The sequence below is a fragment of the Neolamprologus brichardi genome, chromosome 3 (assembly GCF_056152115.1).
Source record: "Neolamprologus brichardi isolate AB-2024 chromosome 3, ASM5615211v1, whole genome shotgun sequence".
NCBI lineage: Eukaryota > Metazoa > Chordata > Actinopteri > Cichliformes > Cichlidae > Neolamprologus > Neolamprologus brichardi.
In genome coordinates, this window is record NC_142106.1 from 17,654,655 (window position 1) to 17,667,138 (window position 12,484).

The following is a 12,484-nucleotide window of genomic DNA, read 5'->3' on the forward strand; positions in this document are numbered from 1 at the left end:
GCAACAAAAACATAATATTCCAGAAACACACTTTGCCGATCCGATCAGCTGTTCGTAACACTGCCTAGTTGGAATAGACGTCAGCGCGAACTTTCGCATGTCCTCCATTACCTGCCTGAAACCGGAAGTTTTTTACCTTCAGGGCCTATACAAGCATATACTGGTGTTTTTAAAAGTTATGTTTGACTGTATGACTTTTTGTGTCGTTTTCTGGGATGCTTAGGACTCATATTGCACTGCTGGAAATAGTTTATTTTGATGCACATGCTGGGTTTTTTTTGCAAATTTGCATTATAATATTTATTTTTGTTTTTCCTGCAGTATATAAAAATTGGTGTATTTAAAAAAAAAAATAAAACTATTAAGACACTCAAAATAAATTTCCTGTGGTGGGAAACTAGTTTGTGCAACTTTTTTGTATTTACAGTTTTGAGGGATAAGCCTCTTAAATTTCTCTAATTAGAAATGTATGTTAAAAAAACAAAAACGATTTTCAATTTTTTTGTAGTTTATTGCACTTTTTTGCAATTTATGTAATTACTATGCACCTAATGCATACATATTATTAAAATATGGGCTATAATGGTTGTATTGATGTATATCAACTTGAAATGCTCCCAAAAATTGCACTACAGCATGTAAAAATATAATATAAGCTCTGGCGGACTTGGTTCTATGGTAGGTCTTAAAGGGTTAAAATATTGGCAAAAATATAGGTCATATAAAAAAGAAATCAAATACACATATACAACTGTTGATTGTTATTGGGATGTGATTCATTATTTTCTGTTTTATTGTTTCAGATTATTTTTTCACGGCCCCGCCAAATCCTGCAGTTTGTGTCAGTCTGCTCACTCTCTTTGTTATTTCCCTTTTCTGCATTCTTCTGGTGATCTTTGTTTGCTGGATACAGAGAAGGAAAAAGATCAGTAAGTCGTATGCAAAATAATTTAAAAAAAATTTCTCTTGCAGCTTAGTGATTGATTTACAGTGAAGTGAAATCAAGAAAATCTCAGAATGTCAATGCTCATTCGCTTGATGCTGATTGGGATCTCAAAGACATTAGCAGCATGATGCTGCAGTAGTACACAATAGTAAAACAGTCCACTCAAAACTGGCCAATTAAAGATGTTTTTCATGTCTTCTTAGGATCACATTTGAATGCATTATACTGATGTCTTTTTTGAGTCTTAACATTGTGGATGACCAGATTGTGTATTATCAACCCAAACAGATTTTTTCTAAAACATCAAGCAGTAAAGTAAAAAAAAATGAGGCTGACAAATTTATTACACCACCAAATGTCCTGTTTTCTTATACAGGAAGAAAGAGGTTTCTGCCTTCCTCTTTACAATCCTTTGTTTCCTCTTGTCATAAACCATTGCTCCTGTCAGCTCCTCAAGCTACTCTTGCAAAATGACTCATTTTATATACTTTGTTGTAGTAGCATTTATCACAAAGGAAGACCAAAGGTATTTTTCAAAGGCAAACCTGGAGAATGAGGAGCAGCTCAAATGCCACAGCATACAAGTAACTATTTTTTAAAGTAAAGACTAATCTAAAGTAAATATCCTTTCTCTGTGCACAGGGATTCAGACAAAGCATGCTGTAGTTCAGATGGAACAAGACTGAGACAAGCAGAGCCAAAAGAAGAAATGGAGACTCATAAGATGTTGGAAAAGAGAAGACAAGAGAATTAATCAGTGACAGTATGCTTTCATATAGTGTGTTTATTTCAGAACCTTTCGTCTTTCAGCTGCACCATTTAGGGTTGACAGAGTGGATCATCTGTGTCCATCTATTTCTATCCTCCTCTGTCACACCAACCTTCTGCACATCCTCCTTTGCTACATCCATAAATCTTCTCTGTCAAATTCACTGAGCTGTTTCGTCCAACCCATTACTTGACATACTTCATGAGGCAAATTTTACACATCTGTGGCAATGGGATTGAAAACACATGAATTCAAAAAGTAAGAGGTGTGGCTCAATCCTTTTTTTTTTTCCCATATAATTTACTATGAAAGTAAAAACCACCACTCAGTGGACTGCATGCTTAAATAGCAGTTTATTTGAGTTTTGATTTATTTTCTTGCTAATACATATAGAAAAATATTTAAGCAGTTAAATGTGCTTTGGTATTTGCTATACATAAGGACGAAAAGGCAGTATATCCAGTAAGATACAGACCACATCATACATATTAAGTGGTAACCATGAAGAGATTTTTAATGTAAAATTTCAGAGAAGGAAATAATCGTTTTGAGAAGTTAATTGGTCTTTTGGTGTCTTTTTTAACTTTGTTTTTGTTAGTTGTACAGTTTTGTTTAATAGTCGTGATGTGCACAATGTAGAATAAATAACTTAATAATATTTTTTTCTTTTATTCATCCAAATATGTGTTTGATTCAAAACATTATGACTATGTATTATAGGCTAGGACAGATGTGCGACAGTTTCTACATCTATAAATCACAGTGGAAACTCCATCTGGTCATCATTGTCATTATTTCCTCAATAAACATCCTTTACGTTATCAGTGTGTTTTTAATCTATGTTAACAGCTCAGCCATACCAAAGCAAATCACTGGGAAGTAATTAACAAGTTATTTCACGTTCAATGCAGTATTCAAAGAATACTGCATTTTATCGCATATATGGTCATTAGAGCACAGAAGCCACTGCATTAGGTTTGAATATCTATCTACAGTATTCTGGCTGATGTATGAATGATAGCTCTATAGGTAGACTGATCATTTCATTCAAACCAGCATTAGCTTCCTCGAGTGACAGAGAGAGAGTGGATAAATGTTTTTTGTTAACATGAATGTTCAAGATGTTCAATAAACATGTTAAGTGCGTATATTTTCTTTTTTCTCAAGTCTGTTTGCTTATGCAAAATGAAAAGCAATTAATATAGAATAAAAATGAATGATATTTAATCATGATTAATCAAAATGAATCCACTGTAACCCTGTGATGAATCTGATTAAACATATGAATTGTTTGACAGCACTAATATATATTATATATTAGTCTCTTCTTACATATTAGTGTATATAGTTCTTTTTAAGTTGTATTTCACACAGAGAACCTGTGTTAAAAGACTAAAGAAAACTATTCAAATTATTTTTGAATTTAAGCATTTAACATCCTTTGTGTTTATTCTGCATTTACTTCATTATATTGCATAAATGTCAGTTACAAGCTTAAATATAAAGTTAAAAAAATGTAATTGCAACCAGGCTATTGATCAAGTGATTGCGATTAATCGCGATTAATTACAGAATATTGTGTGATTAATTAGTTCATTTTTTTAATCTATTGACAGCACTAGTAATTATATATATCTATAATATATATGTATTCTTTTAGTTTTCTCAAGCTATATTAATCAACCGAGACAGAGTTTTCTTTTTCTATAAACATTTTGTTAGGTCTAGGAGGGTCATTTGTGTGTCTGTTACTTCTGCGGTTTGCGTTTGATGAGCTGCAGCCACTAAATAAAACCTTGGGTAACACATGCTGCAAGAACTCAGTGCACACCTTTAAAAATATAACCATTCTGTAGTCACATGTATATCTATTCTGCTTTGCAAACATCAACAGCCATAGTCATATTCACTCATATATTCAAGTTAGTCTGTTTTTGTTGTTGCTTTTTTAAGGTAGTTGCAGAAATAAAATAATTTTTGAGTCTCTCGCGTTGTCAAAATGCAATGCAATTATATTTTAAACAAAAATAGATTAAATGTAATAAAATAAAAGAACAACAGTAAAACTGTGGTAACCAAACTTATAAAAGTGTTTATGTGCTTGATGGTGATTTCTTGTTGATTATGATTGATTCGTCAATCTATGAGTTCTTTTTTGGTCCGAGTTTCCCACAGTGAAGGAGTCCCACAAGCAGAATCAGCAGAGCTACCATCACAATAGTTAGGACGACCCGCAAAAGGAGGAGGTGAAAGAATTGGTCCGGACAAAAACATGCCTCTCTGGGAAGCCCTGCAATGACACCACATCACCATATGTCACACAATTAAAAAAACTCATTTACATGTTTTTCCTTTTACTTCTTACCATTTTGTCTTCCTGGGACACATTAAACTTCTCTTACTGTAATCCCAGGGGTAGGGTTAATTTTATGTATAGGATCATATAGTTATTAAGAAAATAAAGCTTAAACTGTAGGCCATGACAGACAACAAATGTGTAGACAATTGATCCAAATTTCTCTGATGTTTTAAAGCAACAGTATTACAAAATACAACTCAAGAGTTCAATATAAGTACTGTAAATAGCTATTTATGGTTAAACAGACACAACGATCAAACACAAAATCCTTATTTTGATATTTTGAATCATGTTTATGTGTCACCTCTAACAGACAGCCATTTCTCTGATGATTCTCCCACTCCAGATATTGTGCACTTGTAAAGTCCTTCATGACTCATGTAGACTTGGTGGATGGTCATGTTTCCCACAGAGCTGGTCCCAATGAAGAGGCCATCTTTATAGAAGACAGCTGGAAGGCTTGCAGACGTCTCGTTTAGGCAGCTCAGAACCACAGTTTCCCCCTCCATCACAGGATGAGCAGGGCTCTCCAGGGTCACCGTGATATCTGATTAAAGTAGAGTTTATGAATATTTCATAGTCACTGGGTCTTTTACTGGGTCTTATCAACACATTGTTTATATTTTGAGGAGAGGGCTTGTGTCTATATTATATGTTTTATGTTTATTTTCTTGTGTATGATTTTCTTCTGTTCCTGTTAGTTCTGTACTATATTATTTGAGATCTTCAGTCTAGTCATCAACGCCTTCTTCCTGTATGAGTTTTCTTCCTGTTCCCTCAGTCTTCTCTTTTTGTTTTTGGCTTCTGCTTCTGTTTCAAGTCCGTGTCTCCATTTTCCCCATTTGTGTGTGTGTGTGTGTGTGTGTGTGTGTGTGTGTATGCACTGGCCTAATGGAAGACCTATGCAAAGGAGTTTTCACCAGGTGTGTGAGTTTCAAAGTCCGACACCTGGTAGCGATCAAACACCTGTCCTGATGATCTCATTTGGCAACTTCATAATGAAGCAGCAGTGGCTCAGGCTTTTCTGGATCGTTACCCTGAAAGCAGTTTCTAAAGCACTACTGCTGCAGATTTTTGAAATTATTGTGAAGTTATATTCACCAGTCTGTCCCTGTGTGCAAGATTTGGAGTTTGAGACATCAAGTGGTGAGACTGACTCTGGATTCTGTGAGAAAACTGACATTGTCTCGATTTAAGCCCTGTGGAAACTGAACCTTCCAACTGCTCTGACTTTTTTGAACTCTTTTGCTATTCACTGTATATAAATGCATGAGAGTGAGAGTCTGACCTCTATTTAGGTCACACTGACAAAATATTTATATCACATGGCTGTTTAATTAACAACTGTGACACGGTACTATGAGACACAGCACAAACCAAAACTAAACACACTGAAACTCTTTAAAGAGGCAGATTATCAGTGTATCTATTATGTAATATAACATTTTCCATAATTTTTTATTTGGATTAGGAATTCGATGCAGTCAGCATTTTTATAGATGGTAAAGGTTGTGCTTTCTTTTGTTAAATAGGTAAGATTAAGTGTAAAAAAATAATTCTCTCTAAATTCAGGGTAAACATCAGAACGTTGCAGAAATCTTGATTGGCAGTTTCATTTGCTGTAACTTTAAAATGTTTCTATTTGTGACTCACCTGGGATCAAATAGTTCCTTGCAAAAACAAAACAAACCCAAAACAAAACAATTAACTGTTTTTGTTCTTATTTTTTTAGTTAATTTTTTCAGTGAAATTACTGCATGTGAACCATGAAATGATAAGGCCTAACAAGAGGGTTTAGACTACAGAAGATGAACATTAATGAGTATTACCTTGTTGGTTTTGTTCTTCCAGAGTCTTATTTATCACAATCAACCAGCTTTCTGGTGATTCTCCAGCTTCCAAGATGGTACACTTGTAGAGCCCTTCATCAGTTTTGGAAACTTTGTGGATGGTCATTTTCCCAAAATTGGTCCCAATTTTTAAGTCATTTTTATAGAAATCAGCTATTTGGTTTTGAAGAGCTCCCTTCTTTCTACAGTACAGGTTGATAGTTTTCCCCACCATTACAGGTACAGCAGGACTCTCCAGGATCACAGAACCAACTGAAAAAAGAAAAAAAGAGAAATTGAAGCAGAGATAGTTATCATGAGTGACAAAAAGACTATCTACAAGTTCTAAAATAGGAGCTATAACAAAATACAAACTTATTAATTGTACAATGGAAAAAACAGTGTTTAATAAATTGTTGTAGATGTTATTCAAAAGGTTCACAGCATTTACAAGCAGAATATTTGTGTATTTTAAGAGTCTGTCTAATTTAATCTGCTTCACAAACCTCACAAGAAGCCTTCTTGCACTGGCATCACACTTACAATATTTATCACAGACAAGACAGCAAATATGTGTTGCTGGGGCAGCATCAATAACAAAGTGTGATTATTGACGCTGCTTACTTTACTAATAACATTCAAACAATATATATAAATGCAATAAACTAAGTTCAATAAACATCCAATTTGACTTAACATTGGGATAATTTATTCAAAATAAGTACATTTTTAGCACTGCCTCAAAGTGGAAGATTGAATATTTAAAGGAAATGTCTTGGAATTCTGCAGTTGTAACACTTAAAAAAACCTTATGAATGTAATACTATTGTACGGGAATGAACTGATCAAACCAGCAATTTATGGTTCCGGTTAAATTTTGATAGAACTTTTCTGAATTTCTCTGCATTTATCAATAAAGTTGTAAAACTTGGCAAAGGGGAGCTGTATTCAATAATCAATGAAGCTATCCTACAAGATGTAACATTTGGAGATGTGTACTTGTTGTAGTAAGCATTGGAATGTTTTTAATATGCCCTTCACTTTATCATCACTTGCTGGCCACAATTGAGTTGGTTATTTGATGATTTACTTCTGAATTCCTTATCCTTCCATCACCTTTTTTGAATATATTGTGGGTCTTTTTAAATTAAATTATTTAAACGCTGTAAACTTACTAGTGACAGTGATGCTGAGAGCATTGCTCTTCCATCCTTCTTCATCTTCACACCAGTATTTTCCAGTGTCAGTTTCAAAAGCATTATTTATGGTGCAGTTCACTGTTGGCATCACTGTGTAATTTGTACATGTTGGAATGAAATCTTCAATATTTCTTATCCCTCTCCATTTAGCCTGGTGATTTAAACCATCACAGCTAAAAGAGATGGACTCATACTCAAAGAACTGCAGTCTGGTTGGAAAGACAGTGAGAATATCTGGATCTGAAAAAAGGAAAAAAAGAGCATATGAAATTAAGGTTTTTATTTAATTATCCACAATTCTTATATGGTTATAAATTTTTTTATTTTTTTATGTCATCATTTTTTTGATCACTCAATACACTTACTGATATAAAATGTCTAATTAGCAGTTTCACTTGAACAACAGTCATTCTTGAACTACCCGTTTCAGATGAAAGGCCTAAGTTTAAGAACTTAGTGACACTTTTTTATGGGTACACAAAACATTGAATACATGAATACATGTTGCATATATACATACCATACACATATATTTTGTGTTAAAACACTTTGAACAGTGGATCCCATTTTTTATTGAGAAACTTTAATGATTAAATGATTTGGAATTTTAAAAAAAAAATACATGTCCATAAACTAAATTTATTTTATTTGAAAATTTTAATTAATTTTTAACCATGTGATAATAAAAGATATTCAGCTATGATAGGGGGTTTGACTGTGGCTTTAGAGCAGTAAGAAATAACTAGCCTTGCAAAGTAGTTCAGCAAAATTCAAATATGCATCTGTTTTTGTAAAACTTAACTTCTCACCAGTTTTTGAAGCGTAACTGTGAGAACAGTGTGCAGTCAAAAGCAAGAACATGTTCAGGACTGGAGGAAAAAGAGAGCAGTACATCAGTCATGCTGTTGATGCTTGGATCCAAAGATATGTGTTAACATAGTAATATTGTTGTACTATCATGTATATTATGGCCCAAAGAAACACTTTTTAAGCCCATTTTATGAAATTTAAATAATTCCAGGCACAAAGAAAGTTATTGCCCATGTTGTAAACATTTAATCTCTAACAATTCTTCTTTGATACATTTTTTTATGTATAATATATGACAACTATATATATTAAGAATAAAAAAATTATTTAATTGATGAATTATTGGTGAATAAATATAGGTACACTCAGTACTCACGCAGACAGGTGAAAAATGTTTTCATCTCCATGCTGTCTAGCCTGACTGACCGAGCATCACAGGTCTACAGAAAGACATAACGTATGTCATACTTCCTGTGCAGACTATTTTGGCACATATGTAGGTTTGAGTCACTAACAGTCTTGTTATTTCCGGCGCCCCCTTGTGTGGCAGCCTGTTACAGCAGCTCTGCTCATTTCTGAGCTTTTTCTTATTTCCTCATTTTATTCTCGTAACCTTTTAACTTAAATTGAAGCATTTTCATTCTGTTATCATGCACTACGGTTTTGTGCTAATTCTGGTAATTTCTCTCTCTTTTTTTTTCAAATTTTTTCACCCGTGTTTGGAAATCCAGAACGTGGCTCCTTTTTTTTTTTTTTTTTTTTTAAGGTTCAACTATACACTCTTAGGGGGGTAAAAAGTTAAAAACCCACACTAGCAAATAAACAAGAATAAAGGATCTGTTATTTATTTGTCATTGACAGCAATTAAAACTGAGAAAATTGTGCCCACCTGGCTCCAATTGCCACAAATTTACTCATTATTACTTACAATTACAATTACTTAAATAAAATTTTAATTGTTTTTTTTTAAATGCTGTGTTTTATATTGTGTTTTATTTTATATTAGAAGATTGAAAGCAAACTCTCTTGGATGGAAAAAAAAAAACCCACAATGGCATCATTAATCTTCTAACTTCTCTGCTTCAACCTCAGACATTCCATGTGAGGGTGAAGAGGTGACCCTTATGGATAAGATCAGCGGTCCCCAACCTTTTTTGCACCACAGACCGGTTTATGCCTGACAATATTTTCAAAGACCGGCCTTTAAGGTGTCGCGGATAAATACAACAAAATAAAACTGCAATAAAGAAACTGGTTTAGACTTAGCGCTCCATGATTTGTACTCCTCAAAGTCCTTCTGCATGGCAGCGGTCATAAACCTCCAATCAGGGATCTTGTCCTGTGTGAGAAAAACACTCTCTTAAAGTTGTTACCAGAGATGTTTATTTTCATGTTAAAGTCAGCTTTGACTGACACAATAAAGTCTCTATTTATTGTTGACTAGAGCATCCTGTTATTATACACCCAAGGCTAAGCAGCCTGGCCTATCTGAAATTGTGTTCTGTGAGCGTTTAGCAATTTAACTTCAACACTCAACTCTTTCTGTCTCTCTTAGTTAACACTTCATAATGCTTGTATCCTTTTATTGAGGAGTATATTAATTCTATTATGAGTATACACTGCAATCAATATTGAAAAGAAACTTTATTAAAAACTTATTTCTAACAGTTGCTGTTCCCCTCTAATTATCCAGAGAGGAAAGGCTTTTAAACATATATTATATACATGTCAGAAATTAATTATGAAATAAACAAACAACTGTTCTAAACCCTTTTTTTTTTAAACTTTTTTTGGCTACTAAAAGTCTTAAACCACTTTGAATCCTGATGACCTTGACCTCAAGGCCAAGTTTAGAGGTCAGGTTTTCTAAGAATCTTGAGAACAAAAAGACAAATTCATATCATAGGTGCATGTACTAAAAATCTCAGATGAGTTCCAGTCCTGGTGAAATGGAACTGGAAACACAATAGGTGCATCCACTAGGATGCTGAGGGGCAGTACTGCTCCTACCAGTATTTCTTAAAGTTACAGCCGTTCATTTTTTTTCTAATATTTTTTCTTGTATTTTTATATTTTATTATGAATTTATTATTTTTTGCTTGTGTACTTGAGAAACAGAAAATCTAACTTCAGTTAGTCAAAAAAATCTACTGTTTGATTTTTATTGTGGATGTAACTATGTTCAGTATAGGAGATTGAGACCATTAACATGACCAAACAGACACAATTAGCCTACATGGCCCAAGTAGCTTTTTTTTCTAAAAGGAGCAATATAATTGCTTCACATAAATGGTGAAAAGAAGACAAAATTATCATTATGCCATAAATAATTGTTCTGTGTTTTCACAGATTCGTTTTTTTTAAAAAAATATGTCCTCATTATCATTTAATTACATCTCTTTTCACAAGAGAAAGACGGGGTTTAATATGTAAACAGAATTTCTATCTGGAAATGAAATTTAGAAGTTAATTAATTTTAATTTTCTTTTGTAGAAATCATGAAACAAAGCAAAGACTGCAACATTAAATCATGACAAATGAGAAATCCTGACAACAAATTTGTTAAGTGATTCCACATTTATTTATATTACATCAAACGAAGTCTTGTGGCTACATGATAATTAATTATTGCATCGTTTTTTTGAATTTCATTTGTTTGCATTACAACACAATATTTTCACTATAACTGTCAAGGTAGGCAGGACGGACTCAGGCGCACAACAGTGCTTTATTAATCCACACCATATATACATATATATACGTGGGGGGAAAAGGGTTCCAGGGATCCACAGGGTCAGGGAAATACAAAATGTCCACACACGCTGCGCTCCCCTCACTCCTCACAGGGTATCCCTCGCACACAAAACTCTATGCCTCCGCAGGGACCATGACAATAACACAACCAAGCTAAAAAATATGTTGTAAAGCATTTCTTTTAAATTTCACTCACATTTAACTCAACTCGTCTTATTCCAAATATACACAGACTGAAAAGGCAACCCGAGATGAATATTTAAGAAATGTGACCCAATCTTAGCAAATGAAACAGCACAGTAAATGGGTTGCACAGTCTCCTTGATTGAGCTGACACTCCTTTCACTGATCTGTAAAGAGGGAGAAAAGAGGATTGGTATTTTTAATAACCAGAGCAAAAACAGAACTAAGTCATGTTTTGTTGTACAAAATTCATGTGTTCAACAACTATGTTTCCTACCAGTAGGTGGTGACAAAGACATGATTCATGTGACAAATTACTTCCAAATATGCTTTTGACCCATCTGTTCTTTGCTTTTTGTTTTATTTCACTTTGGAGTTTGACAGTATAATCCATCAAATATGCCATTCAGATATTTAAAAGTACATGTTGTCTTTGCATTTAATATATTTTTTAAAATATTTATTTGTTCATATAATCAGTTTATTATTTGAATATTAACAGCATAGTGTGTTACTAGCAGAGGCCAAGAAAATACTGTTGAACTGAAAGAAATGCACTTAAGCTGTTAAATTTAGTAGTACTTTTTTTTGCTTGGCGTTTCATATGACATGTTGTTCAGTTTTTCAAATTTGATGTTTATTTAAAAATGATTGCAACATTGATTTTTGCTATACTAAAAAAGTGACTCTGTTGTACTCATTCATTTTAAGTTGTGTCAACTTTAAATGGGGGATATCAATGAAAACTTTAAGTACAATTTACTGAATATTTTTAAATTTAATTATGAAAATTTCTGTTTTTTAGTCAGATGGTACATTGTCAAATGTAATTAAAATGCTGAAGTGCTGACAGCCTTCAACATTTGTCTCCATCTATCCATCGATCTTCTTCCACTTAAGCAGCCTAAGCAGAGAAGCCCAGACCTCCTTCTCCCCAGGCATCTCCTTCATCTTATCCGGAGGAACACCAAGGCATTCCCAGGCCAGCCGAGAGATATAATCTCTCCAGTGTGTCCTGGGTTTGCCCCGGGGCCTCCACCTGGTGGGATATGCCCGAACCACCTCAATTGGCTCCTTTCGATGTGAAGGAGCAGCGGCTCTACTCTGAGCCCCTGTCGGATGGCTGAACTACTCACCCTATCTCTGAGAGAGAATCTAGCCACCCTTCAGAGGAAGCTCATTTCTGCCATTTATATCCGTGATCTCATTCTTTCGGTCAAAACCCACAGGTGAGGGTAGAGATGTAGATCGACTGGTAAACTGAGAGCTTTGCTTTAACACTCAGCTCTGTTTTCACCACAACAGACCGGTACAGCGTCTGTATCACTGCAGCCACTGCACCAATCCCTCTGTCGATGTCCTGCTCCCTTCTCTCATCACTTGTGAACAAGACCCAGAGATACTTAAACTCCTCCACTTGGGGCAAGAACTCATCCCTAACCCAGAGTGGGCAATCCACCCTCTTCCGGCTGAGGACCATGGCCTCAGATTTGGAGGTGCTGATTCTCATTCCCACCACTTCACACTTGCCTGCAAAACCATTCCATACTAAGCTGTAAGCTAGCACACGATGAAGCCAACAGAACCACATCATTTTCATCAATTTAGAAAAAAAAAAAGGAAATTGTTTGCCTT